This window comes from Pteronotus mesoamericanus, unplaced genomic scaffold (genome assembly GCF_021234165.1).
Source record: "Pteronotus mesoamericanus isolate MK-2021 breed Mesoamerican mustached bat unplaced genomic scaffold, CSHL_Meso_final contig_94, whole genome shotgun sequence".
In the NCBI taxonomy this organism is placed as follows: Eukaryota; Metazoa; Chordata; class Mammalia; order Chiroptera; family Mormoopidae; genus Pteronotus; species Pteronotus mesoamericanus.
This window is the reverse complement of record NW_026555285.1, coordinates 28337814-28362274: the sequence shown is the minus strand read 5'-3', so window position 1 is coordinate 28362274 and position 24461 is coordinate 28337814.

The window sequence follows — 24461 nt, the reverse complement described above, 5'->3', positions numbered from 1 at the left end:
AAGGAAGATCAACAAAAGCGACCTCCTTGCACATTTCACCTCCCATTATTTTATGATAGGGTATAGGAAGACACTCATGAAAGTTTGTTAAAATGGAATTTAGTGGAAAGGTGGATCAGTTAAGGACAGGGGCCGAGATTCTAGTTAGCAATGCCACTAACTAGCTGAGTGACTGAGCCAAATTAAACTCTTCTGAAGCAGGAGGAAGTATAAAGAAATTAAAGTAAGGTTTTAAAAGCTGAATGATTCATGCAAGTCACTTATTAACCTTTCTGCTTCTCAATTTTCTCGTTTGAAATATGAAAGTGCTTGACTAAATTATCTCTGGAATCTTCTGGCTCTAAATTTCAATGTTATTGCAACAATATGACAAAAATATTTAGCCATTTCTATTTTCTGGATCAGCTATATCATTATGATGGTTAACTCGCCAGTTTCTACAGTAATCATTGTAAATATTGATTAATTAGCAGTAGATAACTTCTTATGTATTCACCACTCTTCCAAATAATTAATGTGTTCCAAGTGTTGATTGCCAAGATAACCAAATCTTGTTGATGAGCTATTTCATTCATTTATATTCACTGAGCTTCATTCAATAAATATTCATTGAGCCTCTGTGCCTTTTTAAATGATGACTAAATCTTTTCACTAAAATATATTCCACTTTAAAAAACAAAAACACCTTCTCTGTGCTTTTTTTCTTTTACATTGAATTTATTGAGGTGGCATTGGTTAATAAAATTATATAGGTTTCAGGTATACAATTCTACAATACATCATCTATATATTGCATTGGGTGTTCACCACCCCAAGTCAAGTCTCCTTCTACCACCATTTATCCCCCCATACCCTCTTCAACCTCCCCCATCCCGCTTTCCTTCTGGTAATCACCATACCGTTTTCAGTGTCTATGAGGGTTGGTGGAGGTTTTGTTTATTTATTTGGGTTTTTTTTTTTTTGCTTAATCCTTTCATCTTTTTCACCCAGCCACTCAACCTGCTCCCCTCTGACAGCTGTCAGCCTGTCCTCTATGAGTCTGTTTCTATTTTGTTTGTTAATTAGTCTGTGCTTCTTTAACTATAAATTGTGACCACGGATATAATGGACTTACCTCCATTATAGAAGGGCTTTGATGACTCATGACGTTTGTAAGGTGCATTGAGGTCCTTGATGGAAGGCACTCCATCTGTTGCAGAGTGTAATTACCATTATGAGTTTAGCAAAAGAAACATAAGAGTCATTGTTAAAGAGCATCATAGGGACTGTCTCGTCCTTTAGTCATAAGACACCTCTGATGTGGAAGAAGGTAATAATTTATAGTAGCGACTAAAAGTAACTTGGACATGAAAAGAGTTCGTTGTTTTTAAATTCAACACAGTCTTTTTATTAATTAGAGGAGCAGCCATGGCACTGTATTCAGCATGTTTTATTTTTGAACTAATAATAAGAACAATTAAGTAACATGCACTGGAGAACATCTTGGATTCTACAAATGCTGAAGAAAGTAATGTAATATTCATATGAATTAGGCAAGCTTATCTTTGGGGAGTTCAGCTCCTACAGATCTGGAAAATTCCTGTTCCTTTGGTCAAGAATGGAGAGAGGCCACTTCCGTTCTCTTTTACATGTGCTTTAATTTTACAACACACTACAGCAATGTCTCTAGAGGGGTATCTGTTCTGAGGCTATAATCTTGATTGCTTGGCATTCCAAGTGAAGAGTTTCCTTAATCCCAGCACCCTCTCTGCAAGGTAGAGAAAGCTCCAGGCAAGTCTCGGGATCTAGAGAAAGACTATCAAATAGTTCCTTCTGATAGGTCAAGCCACACAGCATCGTGTACATTTGCCATAGGTACTTAATAAAGGTACTTGATAATGTTGACAATGATGCTGAAGATGGTGTTACTGATGGGGGTAAGTGATTATTTTGAAAACTTGGGGATGAGAGGTAATTGTACTCACTAATAATCCACAGTTGACAATTTAGTGCCTTTCACCTTCAGTAAAAGAGAGAGGGGTGGAAGGAAGAACATTTCTATTCTTAGTCCAGACATGTCCAACATTAGAGCCAAAAATAGAGAAAAAGGATAAATTAATAAGCTTTCTGAGAAATTAAATTCGTATTTATCTACGTATTATTCAAAAGTGGAGCTTGAAATAATAAGATAAAAATAGCAATAAAGTGAGAGGAAAATACTATAGATGTCCCTTTAGTTTTTGTCATGTTTCTGGTATTATTCTATGTTGCTACTAGAAGAATATGATGCTACTTTTTATAAAATTAAATCATTGGAAGTTGGAGAGGGAAGGAGGGGTCAATAGGTAAAGCACAGGAAGTTTTTAGGGTAGTTAAACTACTCCTATAATGGTGGATGCAAGGCACTATGCATTTGTCAAAACCCATAGAACCACATGACATGAAAAGTAAAACCTAATATGCGCTATAGACTTAGTATTAATGATATATCAATATCAGTTCATTGGTTGAAAAAAAATGTACCACAATAATGCACAATGTTAACAATAGGGGAAATGTAAGAGTGGAGCAGAGAGAAGGTAATGGAAACTCTCTGAACTTTCTGCTCAGATTTCTCTGGAAACCTAAACTGCTTTAAAAAATAAAGTCTACTTAAATTTTTAAAAATTAAGTCATTGTTCATTCTTTAAAAGAAAAGAAAGCTTTTATATTACTATATATACACATTCAACTTATACAAAAGGCAGCTGAGGAAGTTATAACTGTTCTTTTACCTGTAAGTATATGTGCCATGTTCAAAAGAAGCAAAATTAGTATGAAGTTCTTAGTTTCTTCTGAACCAGAAAATAAATTGAAATACCAGTTTTTAAAATGAATCACTGATGATAACCATTAAATCTCTACGTCTATACCTCAACCCAGAACCAAAGCCAAATATTTTACATCGTAATAAAATTTCTATATTTTTGACCAATATAGATACCAGGTAAACAAGGGAATAGCTAGACCACACAGATGACTGAATTGTATGTTCTGGGATTTTTTGACTTCCAGTTCTAGAAATCTCACAACCTAAGATTTAAATGTGACAGAAAAGTAGATGTGAATGCACTGTTCTTTAAGGTAAGTCATCTAGAATCAAAGGGTTATGTATAGTAATAATATTTCATACTTATGCAATGTCTTTATGTCCTGAATCATCTCACGAATGGGTAGTTCAATTAAGTCATAAAAGACAATGTCAGTTACAAGAAGCCATTGTGTTAAGACTTTAAGGATTACCAAGCCCAAAACTTACAACCTCTGTAACAACTAAATCTATAGTTAAAGTAACACTCTCACAGTCCTCCTTTAGATACCATTGTCTTTTAAGGTTGTGGGGTAAAATTGCAGTAATCAAGGTGTTCTGATGTGGCCAACCCAGGAAAAATTAAGAAATCAGTCAAATTTGACTTTGGAATATCTTAAGAAATAGCTAATTTTTTTTTCTCAGAAAGAGGTTCTTGGTACCCCTACGATCCAGAGATTTCTTCCTGCCCTTAAAATATGTGCTGCTCTTGCCTCACCTCAAGTTGATTACCTGATAGGGCACCACCATGATGACCTATATGGGCTTACCCTCCTCTTTCATGATCCTGCTGCTTCACAGTGCCATCTGTTGATTCACTCATTGTTCACTCACTCATTTTTTTCTTATACTCATTCATTCATTCATTCATTCATTCACTCCTTTAATCATTCAACAAGTACTTGTTTGGTACCTACTGTAAACTAGGCACCAGGCTAGGTTTAGTTTATACAGAAAAGCTAACATTAAACACATATCACTCAAATGAGTATTTAATTAAATTATTAATAAGTGCTACAAAGGAAAACACAGGGTTCTCAGAACATGTAAAATAGAGGGACATAACCTGAATATGTCTGAGTAAGAATTAGCCCAGAAAACTTTAAGGCTGTGATGTTTTTTCATTTGGCCTAACCTATCATCAACATGCTGAAATCTGCTAGTCTTAAAACTCACTTCTTTAGGAAAAAGCTCCCTATTCCTTTAAAGATGCAATTAGCTAGTCTGATTCATCATAGTATTGATGCACTGTGGAAAAGCTCCTGGAGATTCTTTAGGAGAATCTTCTTTGACCAGTCCCATATGTTCATGTCAAAGGAGACATCAAGCCCTTCTGATGTTCATAGACCAGTATTTCTAAATTGGAGATCATGAGGTCAATTATGGTAGGAGAGCAGATGGACGAGCTAATTTGGACAGAGTGGTTCCTGCTACCTCCTTTACCTTTACATGGGGTTGGAACCAACAGTGAGCCTCAGATTAATGTCACTGAGACAAAGGACATCACTGGTGCTTTCCAGGTCTCCTGACTGGCTCATACCAGAAGAAAGTCCCTAGGAAAAATCAGTGACCCACTTCAATAATGATGGCCCCTTAGGTCACACAGAAACCCCTCACTGTTATCTCTTGGCCTTGGGATACCCAATTAGATAATCTTTATTGGAGCCATAAAAGCCCAGCAGAATCCAGCATGATATTGATCAGCCAGCAAGCAGGACCCATCTAGGCACAACCATGAGATAGTTTAACTCCAATGTCACTATGTCCTGTGTCTTTCCATTCTGAATATCCCATATCACAGGCAGCTGCCCACTTGGTGTTACCTGTTGGATACTCAAAAGTCTACACTGTTATGTCCCATTAGTCAAAACAATATTCCTATCTCCTAATCAAAACTGATCTATCTTCTGCAACATTCTTTAAAACACCTACTATCTCTAAAGAAAAATTACATGTCACATCAATTAAGAGACCAACTTCCTCTGGTCAAGATGGCACTGTAGGTAGACATGGCTTACCTCTTTGCACAATTACATCAAAATTACAACAAAAAAACGAGAACAACCATCATTCAGAATCATCAGAAATTGAGTTGAATGGAAGACTGACAACTACGAAATTAAAGAAACCACATCCACCCAGACTGGTAGGAGAGGTGCAGACAAGGAATGGGCTGGCCTCTCACCTATGTGTGGATAAAAATTCGGGAGGGATATCTCTGGAATTACAAATCCCAGCCCAACACCAGGCGCCCCAGCCCAGGGTTCCGGGGCCAAGAACATAACTCCCCACAACTTCTGGCTGCAAAAACGAGTGGGGATTGGGTTAGAGGAAGAAACTTCTGGAGCCCCAAGTAGTTCCTTTTAAAGAACACACATACACTCTTATCTACTCAGACTCACTCCCTCTAAGCTCCAGCACCAGGGTAGCAGCTTGAAAGGCACCAATGGCATACTGGGAGAAATGGAAGTGTCTGGCATCAAGGCAAGCAGAGGCCATTGTCTCTTTTCTAAGCCTTCCTCCCATAGAGCTGGGAAGCTGATGCGATATCTGAGATTCCGTCCACCTGGCTAACACTGTTTGACCTATCTTGGACATCCCCAGAGACTCTACTGTAACCCAGTTTATGGGCCCACCCAAGCTCTTTTTCCATATGAATGGCTGGTCTTTGTATGTTTGGTGTACTTCCTAACTTCTCTCAAACAAACAACAGCTGGCCTCAGTGAGCCCTGTGCCCAGCACCAACAGCAACCAGCCTAGATTCACAGCTTGGCTTTGCCTGGTAATCTCCAGTCCTAGCACAAGAAGCAGACATCTCAGAATGCTCTATAACTCATTCAGGGTAGCCTCAGGCAGAACACAGGTGGGGGCTGATCTTGGCCTATACCACCTGGGAAATCTCAGAGCCTGCTCACCCAGTGGCCGGCTACAGACCATGTCATAGCACTACCACCCTGTCCCTGCACAGCTGATCCTCCACAGAGGGTGGAGGTTGGTAGTAAGTGGTCACAGCCAATCCTTGCAGCTGACTGGCCTGTGTAAATCCCTCCCATTCATCGGCCAACAGCAACCAAGGTTCAACTACAAGAGGAGGGTGTATTCAGCCCACATAAAGGGTACAACTTGAGTACCCAGCCTGGGTGAAAGGGAAGGCTGAGCCACTGGACCCTACAGGACACCTACTACATTAGTCTACACTACCAAGACACCGAGTCAAAGTAGCTCTACCTAATACATAGAAACAAACCCAGGGAGGGTGCCAAAATGAGGAGACAAAGAAACATGGCCCAAATGAAAGAACAGATTAAAACTCCAGGAAAAGAGCTAAATGAAATGTAAATAAACAATCTGTTAGATGCACAGTTCAAAACACTGGTTATAAGGATGCTCAAGGAACCTAGTGAGGACTTCAGCAGCATGAGAAAGATCCAGTCAGAAATGAAGGATGTACTAATTGAAATAAAGAACAATTTCCAGGGAAAGAAGGGTAGAGTAAATATGAGAATCAGATCAATGATTTGGAATATAAGGAAGCAAAAAACAACCAATCAAAACAACATGAAGGAAAAAGAATCCAAAAAAATGAGGGACAATTTCAAGAGGTCCAACATTTGCATCATAGGGGTGGCAGAAAGAGAAGAGAAAGAGCACAAAATTGAAAACTTATTTGAAAAATAATGAAAGAACACTTCATTAATTTGGTGGAGGAAATAGACATGCAAATCCAGGAAGCACAGAGTCCCAAACAAGATGGATGCAAAGAAGCCTACTCCAAGACACATAATTAAAATGCCAAAAGTTAAAGATAAAGAGAGAATCTTAAAAGCAGAAAGAGAAGAGAAGTTAGTTACCTACAGGGGAGTTCACATAAGACTGTCTGCTGACTTCTCAAAAGAAACTCTGCCACCTAGAAGGGACTGGCAAGAAATATTCAAAGTCATGAAAAGCAGGGACCTACAGCCAAGATTGCTTTACCCAGCCAAGATATTGTTAGGAATTAAAGGGCAGATAAAGAGCTTTCCAGACAAGAAAATAACTAAAGGAGTTCATCATCACCAAACCATTATTATATGAAACAGTAAGGGGACTCGCTTAAGAAAAAGAAGATCAAAGCTAAGAACAATAAAATAGCAAAAAATACGTAAGTATCAACAATTGAATCTAAAAAACAAACTAAGCAAACAAGAAGAACAGAGACAGACTCATGGATACAGAGAGCATTTTGGTGGTTGCCAGATGGGAAGGAGTGTGGGAGAGTGGGTGAGAGGTGAAGGGATTAAGTACAAATAGGTAGTTACAGAATAGCCATCAGGATATATAGTACAGTACAGGAAATGGGATAGCGAAAGAACTTATACACATGACCCATGGACATGAACAACGGTGTGGGGATTGCCTGAGGGAGTGGGGGGTGCTGGGTGGAGGTGGGCAAAGAAAAAAAATTCAGGACAACTCAGCATAATCAATAAAATATTTTTTAAAAAAGAAGCCAGCCAATATAAATATATTGAATGATTAGATTAATTGTATGTTGATATCCTTGTACAAAATGCCTTCCCTTTTTTATACTTGAACTTTCCTGGGCTCATTTTTCTGTGATTAAAATGAAGTTGAACTAGATGACCTTTGAGTTTCTTTTCAGCTCCCATAATCTATTCATGTAAATGGGATATAAAGGTTTAATCAAACATTATTATTCTCACAGATATGTTTCTCCTTCCAGGAATTAAAATGCTCATAGGCCTATAACCCTTCTCAACTCTGGGTCACCCAGCGAAGTATTTCACGACCTGCCTTTCTCACCCCCACCCCACCCCTACCCCTTCACTATCGCCTTCTCCCAACTCCAGAACCCTTCGCTTCTCTAAGTTTGTCAGATACCTCTTGTTTTTCTGGGCCTCAAATATGTGCATATTCTGTTCCTTCTGCCTGAAAGAAGGTTCTGACATTCTTGTTGCCATACTTTTTCTTTAACTAGAAAATGTTTAAAGTGTGCACAAACAATACAGAGACTAGTTACTCACAATTCAGAATTAACACTTTTTTTTTGTTATATTTTCCACCAATCTCTTTTTTTAAAAAAAATGTGCTGAGTTGAATACCCTACCTTTAACCAGCTTTCTTCCCTAAAAAACAAAACACTATTCTGTGTTGTGTCTTTTGCTTTTACATTATATGTATGTATTTATAAATATTATTTGGAATTGTTTTGTGAACTGTTAACTTATGTATATGGAATGCTGTGTGTATTGATTTGCTATTCGCTTTTTTTGGTTAACATATTTTCTGACACCATGTACATTGATAACACGTAGAGCCAGTCTGTTCACTTAAGCTTTTGTTTCCATTACATGAATAGAGCATAATTTAATGATTCATTCAGTTACTGAACGTACATTTCAGCTATTGTCAGTTTTGTGTTTTCACAAATAGCACCACAAGAACAATTCTCTTAAATATTTCTTTGGCCATGTATGAGAGAGTTTCTCTGGAGGTTATATGCTTAAGCATAAAATTACTGGGTCACAGATTATATGCATCTTCAAATTTACTGGAGATTTCAAGTCATAATAAATAACTAAGAATTAGTATGAGGAATATATAAGGATTCCTAAAAATGGGAAAGAAAAAATGGTCCAATAAAAAAGTGGACGAAGGATATAAATAGGCAACTGAATAAAGAAAAACCACAGTTGGCCAATAAATATGAGAAATATGTTCAACTCAGTAATCAGGGAAGTACAAATTAAAATAAACAAACCAAAAAATCAGGCTACTATTTTCTACATTTCAGAGTGGCAAAAATTTAAAAGTCTGAGAAAAAAGGATGCAGAACAAGCATTATAGAAGTCATGCTGTGGAAAGTGACTTACCCTTTCTGGGACTTTGTTATTTCGTCTACAAAATGAGGTTGGTCTCTAAGAATCCTGAAAGCCCTACATTTCCTAAACCTCCTCTCTCTGTTCAATTATATATGATTCTAGCAGCACTGGGTTCAGCAATAAAGGAGACGTTATTATTTGCCCAGTGAGGCAGGGCCTGCTAGTGTGGATGGACCTTGTTTTGATGCATCCGTTTGTTCTTTTCTTTCCCCAAATACTTATTTACTACCTACTTACATGTTGTACATTTGGCAAGTCTGTGGAGGGAGAGTGAAAAATAAAAATTCTAAAGAGCTAGTCACGTACTCAGAGATTAATGGCATGATGTGCAAGAGTACAGGGGGCAATAGGAGGCACTATAACCCAGAATTGAAACAGTGGAGAAGGATTCCTAAACAAAGTCACATTTAAAGGAGACTTGAAGATTGAGTCACATCATCCCATATAAAGAGACGCAAATACAACCAGGAAAAAAACAACAAACAGCACAAGGGAAGATTGGGAAACAAGAGAGTATATCTGAAGGATCCTATTCAAGAGGTGAAGGGTAAAGAAATAAGGTCATAGGCATATGCAGGGTCCTAGGATATACCAACTTTGTAAACTATATTAAAAGGTTTAGCTGTTATCCTAAGAGCAAAAGCGAGCCATTGATAGCTTTAAGGCTGGCAGGTTTGAGTTATAGTTTGGGAAGGTCAGTCTCCATGGCTGAGGGCACAGAGCTTAGCTGCAGATCCAGGCAGAAAATGAGCAGAGCTATGTGTTACCAGTGCCGGAGATGATGGAGAAAAATGGTAGATCTAAGAGATTTTTCTGGAGAGGTAGAATCAACAGATGTGTTGAGGTAGAATCAACGAGATGTGTTGAGTGAAGGAAGGTAAAAATCCAGAAGGCCTCCTAGGTTTACGGCTTGAACAAATGTGGTAAAGGTGATACAATTCACTGACATGCAGGTCACAGGGCAGAAGGGGATGAGTAGTTGAAGAAAGTTCGGGGAAGCTTAGATTTGAAGTAGGTGAGAGACATCCAAGAGCAACTGCCTGGTAATTAGTAGGATATGTGACTCTGAAACCCTAATGAGTGGTGTTACCTCAAGATGTAGATTTGAGAATACTTACTATATAGCAGGCAATTGAAATTCTACTAATAGATAATGGTATCTAGCTGAGACATCTAGAATGAAAGGAAGGAGCAAAGGACAATGAAAACAAATTGTCAGAGGGTTAGGAGACAAAAACAAGAGAGTAGTTTTATACACACACACACACACACATACAAAAGGGAGTAAAAAGTGTCAACAACTACTGAGATCCAAAAGAATTTTCTATCTCTAAATATAGCTACCTATCCTTCCTAAAGTTCGATCTTAGCAACAACAACTTTTCAGAGAAGTGGCATGATGGTTTATGGACTTACCCCACCCCAGAGTTGGCTTTAAGAGATCAATTTATGACTACCCTGGAGCATTGAAGTGAGCTGTGGAAAATTTGTCTTGCAGTTTCTGCAGTCTCCTAGGAATGTCTGCTCTGCTAGAAAATGTCATTTCTGGCTACATCATGCTTATCACTCACACCTGGATGGCCCCGGTGGAGGCAACCTTCAATCACCTTGCCCTGCAATGCCCAACAAGAGTTAACAGAGAGTTGCCAGAAGATACTACAGAGAAAAGTAAGAAAAGTGTCCTGTTAACATCAGTGTAAACTCCTGAGATACAGACTGCAATGGCACATTTAAAAAATTAGCCAAAAATGATAGGGACATCTCTCCAATTTTATAAGGAAAAAAAAAAAAAGCCAACTGAGAATTACTCTGGGACCTCTTCCAGCATGTACCAAGAACTGTCGCCTCTCAAGGGGCACTTTCTCCTGGGCCTGAGCTAGCACTGCTAGCTCTGAAGTCTTCTGGAGAAAATTGGGGCCCAGAAAGTGGTCTCTGCTTCTCTAACCCTTTCCAAGCTGCCGTGTGTCCTCAAACATGTCCCATTTATACTCTTTAGTCCACTCTACTCACCAACCAAGTGTGCATGTCGCTGTTCAGATAAAGACCTTAACACATCGCTGCTTCAATTATTTACAAACAAAACCAAACAAGAATACCTCAGGTTTTTGTTTGTTGCCCCCCTACTACAAGTTGCCCAAATTACAAAGGAAGGCCCTTAGAGCATCTTCAAACAGTTCTGCCTCAGTGATTCAGTGGGATGGCGGCACCCACAAAACCAGAAATAGATGACAGGGTGAAGAAGAATTTGAGCTCCTAGGGGACAGGAAGGAGAGACCTTGATCTCCTGTAAATATTTCCAAAGCAATAAAAGAGAGAGAGAGAGAAGGGGAAAAAAAATACACAATGACGATGTATGTCAAAACATTGTCACTCGAAGTGTATGTTTTAAAAGGTTAAGAGGAAGAAATGGGCAGGCACTGTATATAGAAATTTTTAGTCATGTTTTCAAATCACTCATGGGATTGAAGTGCTGAAAGGCCTTTAGGCCGGGGATTTATGCATAATCGGATCATTCAAAAACATATAAATGGCTGCCAGAGCAAAGTACAATGTTCACTTTTGAAATCACAAAAAAAGCTTTGTTTTAAGTCGGCTGAATTGACTAAAGTTTAGTTTCAGTGAAGCATGTTTTTGCTTTGGGTGTCATTATTTAGCTTGGCATCCTTGCCAAGGAAACCTTTTTCTTACTTCGACTGTTGTTTTTCTTATGCTGCTACAACTGTGAAAGTCGAGGCGAGATTCTGATGCTGTGTATTTAAATGAGAGCTGGTTCCCTGTTTACCTTTGATTCTGATGAAGGGAGTGGGGGAGCATGGGGTCTTGATGGCTTGCCAGGACTTGTAAAGCTGATAGATGTGTGCCTTGTCTCCTGAATAATCTGGAAAATCAAGTTTAGCTGGTTTGATCAAAGGGTTTGCAAGTCAGTTGAGAACACTTGCATGCAATAACTATAGATACTGTATACATCGACCAGCCAAAGGCCAAAAAGCTAATAGCTTTGCCAGAGATAAAGGATTATGTATGTTATGCTTGTGAATACCAAAGGAAGGAATTCTCCATTTTAATATTGTACTGGTTAGACGTTCAGGCAAACAAAATACTCTAAATCCAAAGGATTTAAGGCATGACAAAAAACTTTTAGAATCCTGCTGCTATCTGCCCACGTAAATCCAGTGCGGAGTGAGGGAATAAACTACACACTTCCTCCTGACAGTTCATCAGGGGAGAGGAGAGGAGTCTGACATGGTTATGAATCGAAGTCTCCTATTTTTGGAGTCCTTTCTCATCCAAAGCTTCTGGCCACAACACCTGCGGAGACAAGACAGCTTTGACTGAGACTGATGTAGAGAGGGCCTGGCACGCACTCTTCTTCGGACATCCTCCTTTTGGGCAAGTTGGTCATGTGGGAAAAACTTGTTTTCCCTGCCAAGAAATGATTCCCTGGATCAGAAAACTGTACATCATGACGTGAGAAATGAGAAAAACTAAAACCAAAACAGATTTGTCAGATCATCTCCATCTGGTCTTTCCCATGAATTAACAACCTGACTGGCTCTCGTAGATTTATTTCAATTCCTGTGCTTTTATTTTTGATTTAACTCGTTTAAAAGACAGCACTTCTCTTGGCAAAATTATGGACAACTAATTGACTACAACTTCGGCCAGCGTTTCCCATTTTTTAAGATATTATTAAATAATCCCCTAATAGGTGATCCCTTCATTGCCCTCGTGGGAGTGGAGAATATTGTGGGTACCTGGAAGGGACCGTCACTGTGACCAGTTATGATTTCCTAACATAGACTCTGTTTTAGTTATTACTGTGAAGCCCCATGAAACAACTGTTGGGGAAAGCTTCAAACACACACAGACACTTGGCACACTGACCTGGCATTAAATTAAATTACAGGCACAGTGGTGACATATATAAACGAATCTGCCAGTACAAGTTACTGAATGTTATGTGCCGTGCACAATAAGAGGCAATGCGTTATTCGAGTTTTGTACTAATTAAAGAACTACTTTGTTGCTAAGAATCGGTGTATTAAAAACATACGTTCTTATTAACTGCGTTCCCAAGAGTTAGAAAGATGAGAGGTTGGATCTCAGGTTTCAGGGACCTATTATTAGGTTCTCAAAGTATTTTCTTAATCGCATGCATTTTTTGAGAGAAAGCTCTGAGTCCACATCACATAAACAAGGTCTGATTGTGGGGGTTTAAATGGCTATCTTGGGGTTTTCTTCTTTCTGCGTTGTTTTTTCTTCTCACTCCACCAAATTTCACTGTTGGAATCAGGACCTGAACCAAAGTTAAACATCATAAAGAACTTTGCTCAGTAAAACAGGACTTTTATTGACTGAAAAGCATTTTTACAGTGTAATCTGCATTTTTGTAGGTCCTTGTGGAAAATCCCCTCTGATTGAGGGCACTTAAAGACTTAAACATGCACATTGCCCATGAAGCTTTCATAAGTCAAAGCAAAGGGGACAGAGGTGGCAAACCTGGTATGTCTGACATCCTCTCCTCTCAGCCCTGCCCCACAAGTCTGTTGTCACTGACAGAACAAAAAGACTGCTTTTATGGACTGCCCTGCAACCTGGCCCCATCACCTGGACTGGCCCCTAGATCTTGGGGCCTGTTGTCTGCCCAGCCGTGAAACAGACAGGCCGCATGAGCTGAACCGTCCCTGACCTGAGGACCCCCGCCCAGATCCTCTGTCTCTCCACCATTTTTGCTCATAGCCTCTCCATCTTCTCAGCCCTCCCCAGCTTTCATACCCCACCCCCAAGATATTTCTCTTTAACACATTTTTTTTTTAAATTTCTGAAGACTCATTTTTCCACAGGGCCCTTCCCTTTCTCTCAACCTAAAATGGCTGAAACTCAAAAGCACTCCCTTCCCCCCCAACCCCCACTTCCCTGATAGCGCACTATCCCCTTAATCCACAGCTGTGGACTTCCCCTTTCTCTTGTTTTCTGGCTCGTGCATGCCAGTGGTTTGTCTAAATGGGAGTGGATTCAATTTCACCCTTTCTTATTTGCACCTTGATAGATTTTCATGAGTGGGTGAGAGGGAGGTGAAATTACAGTTAATTTGCCAGAAATTATATACTCCCATGACAGCATAGAACAAGTGAACATTCTCAAGCATGTGTGCATGGTGGAAAAATTTTGAGAGCCATTGGTAAGCATGCTAACCTGGCCTATTTTTACTAAGTTTGTTCTCTATTTGACATTCTGTGCTCTTCAGGCAGCTTGCCTGGTCTCCTGTTTTAAGGCTCCTCCTGGTTCCCCTGAGGCTGCATATGGCCTTCAGGCAAAGGCTCTCTAAACTCCCTCATGCTCACACAAAAGAAAACCAAACACACACCCCAGCCCAAACCCCACCATTCTGTTTTCGATTACTCCCTTTCTTCTCTGGCTCCCCCCATTTCTTCTCCTCCTTTGAACCCCTCCAATCACCATCCTGTCCCATAATTTTGGAAACTACTTAGAGATCTCTAACAGTCTCAAGTCAAATTGGCCATTTTCCTCTGTGCCTTTTTCCCACTCCCTTCATCAGCATCCCGAGAGATTCGCAGATTCCGTTAAAGAGGATTGGCATCGTGGAACGGTAATACCTGCTTTCGGTGTTGTTGCCTGCTCGCTCCCTGCTTTGGCTTCCCTTGCGTCACCGCGTGCTCAGCTTTCTTTCCTGGAGCCCTTGGGCCCCCACACTCCCCTTTTCACTGCCTTCCTCCCTCTCTTCCTGATCCTATCCCACCTTCTTGAACTTTGCAAGAGTTTTCCATTCCCAAGTCACATTTTTTCACTCTCATCATCTTTCCTTCGCTTGCAGTATCTTCTTTGTGTATCCCTTCAGCCCCAAATTTTCCTCCTCTCTCCTCTTACATAGAACCCAACATGGAAAAAGGCCTGGTAACTCCAGACCTATTGACACCTGGAACATTAAATAACAAAGCAAGACAAAACTTCTTTTTCCTTTAGAAAAGTTCTTTCTAAACAACTTCTGCGATATAATTGGCAACAAAATTATTCTCTATTTTTTTTCTTTAAATCATAACTTTAAGTTGTGAGGCATCATTTTTTTTTCATCGACTCACCAGCTACATCTTCCAGAGCATCATTTTGCAGATCTGCCCTTTTCCTGAGCTGACTTAGTGATCTGTCGCTGGGTGGAGGACCAACGGCTGCTTTCAACACACACTTGAGTTTATTCTTTTCACAGGATTTATTCAGTCATGAATTGACATACATTTTAAAGCTAATTGTTGATTTTTCACATAAGCAGCATCCTCCTGTTGAGTAATTATAACCTACAATTCCCTAAGCAGTTTATGTCCCAATTAGGTATTTGATTATCTTATTAAAATAATGGCATCTAGCATTTTTTAGAAAAGATTTGCTTTATTTTATATTAACAATACTTTCTTTTATCATGTTCAGATTTCCCCAATAAAAACCTTAAGGCTACCACCAAACAACATACTTTATGTATTTTTGGTCAAACACATCTAGATTGGAAGAAAAAAAAAGTCCACAGCAAGCACTGATTTTAAACAATAAAATATGAATATCTTATAGGTTTCTGAAACTCATCATGCACTAAACTGAGTCATCACTTTCCTCTAAATTTTACCTAATTCTCTGTCCATTTCTATGCTTTTTTCCCTCAAATCTCTTCCCTAAATCTTATTATGTTCTTCCTGAGCCACAGATGGAAATTCCAGCTGCCTGTTGTCCACCTGCACCTAGAACTGCACTTACCAGCAATGGATCCAAAATCAAGTCCTCTTCCCAACCTGCTGCTCATATGAACTGCAACCTACAAGAACCCCAAATGCAGTTTGACCAAAAGCTATGGAAGTATCAAGGAAGGAAGTTCATGTGCCAACTGAGATGGTGGAAGAAGCCTTCAACTTGGAGGTGTTTGCTGGAGGTGACTTTTGAAGGATAAACACAAATTCCCCAGGAGATAATTCCAGGCACCAAAAAAGAATATGATCAAGGCCGACTCATAAGGCCCACAATGCCCCTGACTCATTTCCATTCCCACCGTTGATTCTCTAGTTCTGGTCTCTATCAAAGCTTCACTGGCCTTCAGACTGGTGTTCTCAGCTCCATTATCTTCTGTCTCCAACCCATCCCCTTCACAGATTCATTAAACTCAAAAGAACCATTCTCTACCAAGTCTGTGTGTTCTGGTAAAACTTAATTCTCTCCATCATAAAAGGCTAAAAGGGAAGCCTTTATTCCCTCCCTGCCTAATAATAGAAGTTCTACTCACCATTTACCTCTGTGAAACCTTCTGAATCCTCCAGACAAAAATTCATGATACCTTCTTTCTTACTATCATACCATGTGGCACTTAGCACAGCCATACCTACATTAGACTTAGTTATGGACTTGTCCATCTTTCTCAGCAGATTATAAACAGCTTCAGAACAGGGACTATATCTTACTTATTTGTGCCTCTCTGGTAGTGCCTTACACAGGGCTTTGTGGCAAGTTCATTATTACCTATTGAGTTGAACTGAATTGAATAAATGGTTACTGAATGAAAAAGAGTTGCACATAATTTTATCTACATAATTACAACTAAGCTGATACAGGTGGGTACTACGCAATTCATTTGGTTTCCAAGTCTCAACTTGCTATTGAATCTTTTGTAGATTTCCTGACATATTATTTTTTATATTACTAGGATTTAAGGCTGTAAAAATATGATCTAACAATTTGACTTACTGTAAAAGTAGTTTCTTATTTTTGTAATCTGTGTAGAGTAAAGGTTGTGGTTGTATATTATTCTTCTATTTTAACAAGCAAAGCAATTTCAATGTTAGGTTAATTTTTTCCTTTTGTCCCTTGATGTCAGGCCTTTAAACCCAAAAAGGAACAATTTTATTCCTACATGAGATGATTAAAAATTACACGACAGATGAATCTTGTGCTGCACTTATTTTATGGCCCACATTGAAATTAATTTTCAATAGTCTCTGCATGTAAAATAAATGATTTTGTGCAGATGGTCATATCTTGCACTAAATCTTCAACAACTTAAACATTTCCCCAAATAATAAAGCCTAAATAAAAATGTTGTTTACATCTGGCTGCAGCCAATTGGAAATAAATAAAACATTAGGGAAGTTTGATTTATAGAGCCTATTTTCAGGGTAGACATGGTGGCGACCTGGACTTCCCAGCTCTCCAATTAGGAAACAGTTTAATGGGATGGGGCCACTTAAGCCAATGGAACATTTTTAGTCAATGACTCTCTGATTTCAGCCTTACAGGTAAATCCAATGCTGTCCCTGAGCTACTTAGATCACAGTTTCACTTAGATCAGCCCTATGCTTATGTGAAGACCTGAAGTCGATATTTATGTTCATGTTTTATTTTATAAGTAAATGCTTTTTGTATTCCAAAACAAATTGTATACAAGTAATTTTAACCATAAATCTAAAAAAATTAATAAGCAAGTGTTCCTTAACTATACATTGATTAAAATATGGTCTTTAATTGGAGGACCTTTCTCAGTTTCAAAGATTTAAGACAGTCCTTTGGCTTATTGAATCATGCCAAAAACTAATGATCAAAATGCCTGACAAATTAAGCTGAAAATTTAATAGATTCAAGTGAAGAATTATCCTACAGGCTTTTAAAATATAATTCATGTGTTTCAATCACAAATCTTATTGATTTTAATCAAATATATAGCTCTCTAGTAACCCAACCCTATTTATCTGACATAATTCTCAATCCATTCTGCTTGAAATATAGAAGCTTTTCAATTACCAATAAAAGTAAATTTGTCATTAAAAACAAGTCTCTTCAAGTGTAGATAGAAAGAAAGTTTCTGGTTTCTCAAATAATATATTAAATTTGAAAAGCTGATCTTTTTGGTAAATGTTACCAGTGTCTTATAGAATATTGCTTTTAACACACAATGTCTTCAAAACCTGCTTTCACCAGAAATTTTGAAATCATGTCCACTGTGATTGTTTCATTGATCTTTGTTTAGATTGCATAGTGAAGAAATGCTATAGTTTCTAAAAAAAAACAACTTTTGACCTTTGAATGACATTGCTTCATTGATATGGGGAGTATGTTATTGCATGTTCTGTGCGTACTAAGATTAACTGAAAGTACTCATATAAGACAAGGCCCTTTGACTCAGGAAAGTCATTATAATCACATAAACTGAAGGGCAACAGACAACAATAACTACTGCAATTCAGGATGAAGAGAAATGGAGAAGTTGAGAGCAGAAAAATGTCGTTTGACCTTTGTGGGTGTCTAAGAGGCATAAAAAGAGAAATATTTGGCTAAGCCTGATGCCTTTAAGAATCAAAGAAAAGACTAATGGAACAGCAGTAGGGAGTTTCTGTTGAGGAACAATATCATAGGGGCAGATCTGAGTGTGGGGAGTGAAAGGGGAGAACAGCAGACTGTAGAGGAGCGGGCAAAAAGAATCCCTGGCTCTGCAAGTGGTAGACGTGGGACTGAGTCACTTGGTCCTCTGCACTGCCCACTGAGCTCGGTGCCTAAGTCTGTGCTAAGGCCTCAAGCAAAGGATTTGAACTCTATGACCATCCAATTACCAGATTCAGCACTTAGAAACCATAAAACACTTTCAAAATGAAGGTGATGAAATTATTATCAATGTTAGTAATGATCATATTAAAACATTGTCCTGTTTAAAATCCTCCAGGGACTTCCCTTTGCACTTATAATAATATCTAAATGTATCGTGATCTACAAACAATGACAAGATCTGGGACCTGCCCACTCTTTAGCATCAGTCATTTCTGTTGCTCACTACTCTTTAGCCATAATGGTCTCCTTCCTTACATGCCAAAAGTGCCAAGCTCAAGAAGGTCATCTGAATTTTCTATTTCTTCTGCTAATCTCTCTCTCACACATGCATGCTCTGTCTCTCTCCCCTCACCCCACACCGACCCCAATTCAAAAAATCTTCAAATCTCAACTCCGACACCTCAGAAAGGCCTTCTTTAGACACTTCATCTGAAATAGATCTCAACGCTTCTCTGGGTCCCACATCCTGTTTGGGGTCCTCACAGCACTTACTGCAATCTGAATCCAAAATTACTTACTTATTTGTTTCTTTGTTGCTGATTGGCCCTGCATCCACTTTTAAAACACTACTGCATCATTCTCATCCCCACGGAATCACAAAATAAAAATTCCATGATTCCTATCACTCTTCGGTTGCTCCTACTGCAAAAGTCATTGGAGGGTTTTCTGAGTTTGCTAGCTCCAATTTCGCTCTTCCATTCTCTCTTGAAGTTGCTCCAGTCAGCCTTCATCCTCACCACTCCATGAAACTGCTCTTAGCAAAATCACTAATGACCCCACATGCCAAATCCGAAGGTCCGTTCTCAATCCTCATCTTCCTTTGACCAACAGCATTTGACATTGATCATTGCCCCCTCCATATTCTTTCCTTGGCCTCTGGGACTCCATTTTCTCTTAATTCTTCTACAGCCTCACAGGCTGCTTGCTCTCAGTCTCCTTTGAAAGGTCCTTATCATCTTGAAGATCAAGAAATTGGGCTCAATCCTCAGACTTCTTCCCTGTCTACACTCACACACCATATTTAGTCCTACGGCTTTAATATTTTCTATGTGCTTTGGTGCTAGTTGTCAGACCCTTTTCCATAGGAAGTATTTATTTTCTATGAGGGCCCTGTTACCCATGACATAGTTGTCTCTGTACCTAATATTATATGGCAAAATCGCCTGATTATTTAGGCTGTCATCGTGTGGTGCCCCACCCTTGTAGAAACATAGATTTTTAAAAACATAATAAAGACCTTAGTGAGCACTTAGATTCTCTGTTATTTTACAGGAAAAACTTGAGGTACAGAGATGTTTAATGAGTTGTCCTAAGTCACACAGTAACACAAATAAGATAAGAATGCAAGGTTTCTGACTCTTCAGATTCCTCAAGCAATGTTCTTTCTGATGTCTGGTAGTGTCTGAATTCTTGCATGGAAACATGTGCTAGAACATCAAATATCACAGACCTTCAAAATGAGCAGCGACCTTACTCATCATTATATCAATTCTATCCCTTTGTCAACGGGGAAAAAGTTGTGTAAGCCCCACTGCTACGTAAGGCAGAGGAAATATATCCTACTGCCAGTTACAGATTTGAAACTTCAGGCACAAGTTACAGATTTGAAACTTCAGGCATCTTGATTAGATGATGGGTTTCTTGAAATGCAGCCCATGCTCTTAAACCACTATTGATCTCAATTCTGCCTTCTCTTTTATCTGTCCTTCTTCATTTATCCCAGGGTATTTCTCTCTTCTCATTAATTATTAGTGAGAGTCATTCCACCTGCTATTCTTTTGAAGCCTCTCCATTCTGAAATGTCACATGGAATAGTATTTATTTTGGCTTGAGAGCAGTTTCCCTTCACAATGGCCTGTCCTACTCTATAACATTTTGTTCGGTTGGTTGAGTTGTCAACTTAGGATGCTTGATGATAAAATTTTGACATATTGCCTGTTTATATGCTGTCATGTCATTTTCTAATTGGGTGGCTTGAAAAATAACAGTTGTTTATTCCTGGGTCACTTCCACTGTCTTTTTCAATGCATTTTCGGGGCAATCCCACTGATTGTTGGCTGCTGTCAAAATACTCTAAGCTGTTATATCCTACTGAGTTTGTTTCTTTTTAATTTCTCATAGTTCTCCTTGATCAGGAAATGCCAGTTTTTCCTGCCTTCACAGTTCATAACCAAAAGGAATCTTGTTTCCTGGTACCACTTCACCTTGAATTTGCCATTGCCCTCATTAACTTATTTAAAAACTTAATGATGACGTGCCAATGTCTTCATGAGTTATAACAGGTGATTATAGTTTTCAAGTTGACATGCCTTTGCTCACCCCAAAATATTGGACATGACATTTGTTGTTCCTTTACTATTTCTAAAGGCAGCCAAAATGCTACAGTTCTCTCCCAGAAGAACTTCCCTTTTTTTCTTTTATTGGTTTCTGTTTTCTCCGTTTCTAATTTGGAGACTGTTTTAAATTTCATTTTCAATTTTATTTCTCCAAGACCAGTGCAAGTCTCAGTTCAAAATACCTGTTTTTATATCAATTGTATTTTCCTTTCTTCTTATCTAGTAGGTAAATCCCTTGCCTTCTTTCCTTTCTATCATGTTCTTGGTATAAGAAATTACTTTGTTAATCCCTGCCTCTCCAGCACATTCTGTTTTCCCCACTGAATTGTTCTGTCTCTTCTGCCTTCCGAAAATTATCTTGAAAGTCCACCTGCCTTCCTGCTGCCTTCAATCTACTTCTTGCTTCTGAAATAACCTAATCAAAGATTAACAATGTCCTCCTTATCGATAAATCCAGTGACCTTGGCATATTCCTTAAATGCCTTGTAGCATCTGTCTATAGTTAGATCTTTTACCTGTGGCTGAAGTTCCTTTCTCTGTATTTCCTACACCCCTTGGTTTCCCCTCATAGCCTGTCGGTGCTTTACCTGCCTTCTTTCCAGACTCCTCTATCCTTTCTCACTCCTTGAAGTATGATGCTCCCCAGGTGTAGCCTCTCCTCTTGGAGCCTCTCTTACTGTACCTCAGCAATTTCATTTCACAGTCTAATTACTAAACAACATATTTAAAACCAAACCCCTCTCTACACTCAGGAAACTGGCTGCCCTCTTGTACTTCTCTATTAATAGATTGTTATCAGTGGAAAATGAGTTCTTGCGGTATCACCAGAAAAAGAATTTTCTGACACCCAGCATGGGAGGCTGTGACTCCATGGTAAACTTCATTGATGATGTAAAATTAAGGTGGTTCCCCTCCTGACTTCCCAATGTCCCATCCCCATCCATCTTGCCATGGGAAAGGTCCAATCTTTTGCTCAGCAAAACCAAAGCAAAAGCCAGTGTCCAGAGTTTCTGCTCCATACTACAGTCCAGTCCAGCATCCAGCCAGCTGAGTGTGTGTTTCCGGCTGCAGCCCATCGCTGTGGCTGAGGCAGTCAGGCCCCCTCCTGGGGCCTGCGTGTGGCGCCTGCCTGGCCATGGAGAGAGGACACATGAGTTCATGGGGCAAGTACAGGCCACAAGCGAGACAGAGAGAGTGCTTAGTCATTCTGGAGCCCACACCGTCTGCTGTGAGCCCGGTATCTGCTAGAGTGCACTAACAGGGCAAGTCCACGACCAGGTGGGCAAGAGAGAGAGATCTTCTTTGTTCCCCTGGGATTAAAGTAGCTTGGGCTTGGGATTGACCAGGTGCTTTTTCAAAAGAACCATCCAACTTCCCAAGTTTCATGGGCTTTGGATGGGTTTATGTCCCTAGTTAGACTGACAGGCCTCTTTGGTCCAGAATCTCCTGTTGCACTCCCCAATGACCTATACCAAAGGGGAGAAAAGGGGGTGTATTAAACCCCATGGGAAAGCACAGTGCTGTGGCCCCTGAAGTATGAAAAGCTGTAGCTTCCTGATGAAGCAAACAGCCTCATGCTTCCTATTTTATTAAGTTCAATGCCTAGGTCCATTTACTCCCCTTTCTTCTATCAACATCTAGTTAAACACCAACAATAACAGGATCGCCATTTCTTAAGTCAAAAGGATATCAGCATTTCAGAATTACCTGTAGATTTCCTCTTACCTTTATCCCTTACCACTCTTTAATCAATCATGAAGCCTTATTTTCCTTCCACACAAAATCTCTTAAATCTGATCCCCTGTTGTTGTTATTACCATCCTTGCCTGTAACTCCCTTGTCCTCTACAGTCTATTTTTTATATTGTTATCCTATCATTTTGATGGCCGTTTTTTATTATGTCAGGTTCCAAATCAAATACCATCCCTGGTTACCTGTGAGCACACACAGTTCCTTTTCTTTAGTTTTCCATTTTCTATACAGCACTTGATTTATTATGCACTAAGTCCATTAATACACACACACACACACACACACACGTGTGCGCACGCCTAAGGAATAGTTATTATTAGCCAAATCTTATATGTGAAGAATTTGAAAATTAGAAAGATGCTTTCTTGCCCAGAGAAAAATAGTGAGTACATAACTGTTTCAGGATTCATATCCAAGGCTCAAAAGTGGCTCTTAATACTTAATACTTAAGATATATTGTCTTTGCCCTTGGACACCAACCTACTTTTCATGCTGCAATTCTCCATTTTTTCCTGCCACAAAAACATAACTCATATGTCCCTATCTTTATATTCTTCTTCTTCTTCCTCTCCATCTATACAAACTACTGGGACCCAACCTAGATAACTTGAGACCTAATAATTTTCTTTTTCTCTTGGACAGTGACTGTCACCATCATTAATTTGGTTCACAATCATATGTTGCTTGTTAGAGTGTTTTGTTATATTATCTTTATTGCTATTCTATCCTAGTTAATCAAATAATGCACATTGATTTACATTGTCTCATCAACTACCCTGTAAAGAAAGGAGCTTTCCTTATATGATTTTTGGACTCACCTCTCAGTTTCTACCACTCCAGCTGAATCATTTGCTCACAGCACATAATTATTGCATGGGTAAAGATATGATTTTTTAAATGTCTACTGTATGTATAGCAATGTATTTTTTCCTTTAAAATTTCATCATTAATTTTGTGATTTACCCACAGGTATTTATGCATCTCAAAAGGCATTTATGGTAAATAATCTAGTTTTTGATGGTGTTTGCATTTCTTTATTTTTTCCAGCTTTACTGCAGTATATTAGACAAATAAAAATTGTATCGATTTAAGAGGTACAATGTGATGTTTGACATACAAATAATTATGAAACGATTACCACTATCAAGTTAATTAATATACTATTACTTGACATAATTATGTTTGTGTGTATGTGTTTGGTTAGAACACTTAGGACAAACTATGTGCTTATCCAAACACTTACGATAAACTATGTGTTTATCCTAACACTTAGGATAAATCTTGGAAACATGCTGTGCAATAGACTTGGAACTTGTTTATTCCACGTAACTGAATCTTTGTACTCTTTGACCAACATCTCCCCATTTCTTCTAGCAATGTATATTTTTCATAGATGATAAGACTCCTGCATCTGTAATCTAGTTGCTCAAGGGGATGTAAATTAGGGACCTGGCTGGGTAGCTCAGTTGGTTAGAGCATCTTTCTGATACATCAAGGTTGTGGATTCAATACTAGATCAGGGCACACGCAAAAATCAACCAATGAATGCATAAATAAGTGGAACAATAAATTGATGTTTCTCTCTCTCTCTCTCTCTTCCTGCCCTTCCCCTTCCTTTCTAAAGTCAATTAATTAAAAAAGAGTATAAATTAGGAACTGTAAATACTTTCTAAAGGGGACACAAGGTAGAAAATATGCAATTTCACACCAAGCATATCAGATCTGTTTTAGTATCTTATAAATTTTATAATTTTAAAAGGTACTACTAATATTGTATCTTTCCATTTAAATATTCTCTTTTATTTCCTAAAGTGAAAGTAGCCAATGAGATGGACTCTATTACAAGCATTACAAATTAACTGGGGCTAAAAGAAATCACAGTAGACATACAGAGAGTTCAACAGCAGAAGTAAAATAAACATACAGTGCTTTGTCTCTCAATTTCCCTTTCATTGGTCTTTTAAAAACTAGTATTTAAGAGGGAGAATCTCCTAAAAATAATTCTGAATGATGACAAAGCAGTGTTTTGAAGGTTCCTGGAAAAGCAGCCTACAGAATCTCCACACCGAA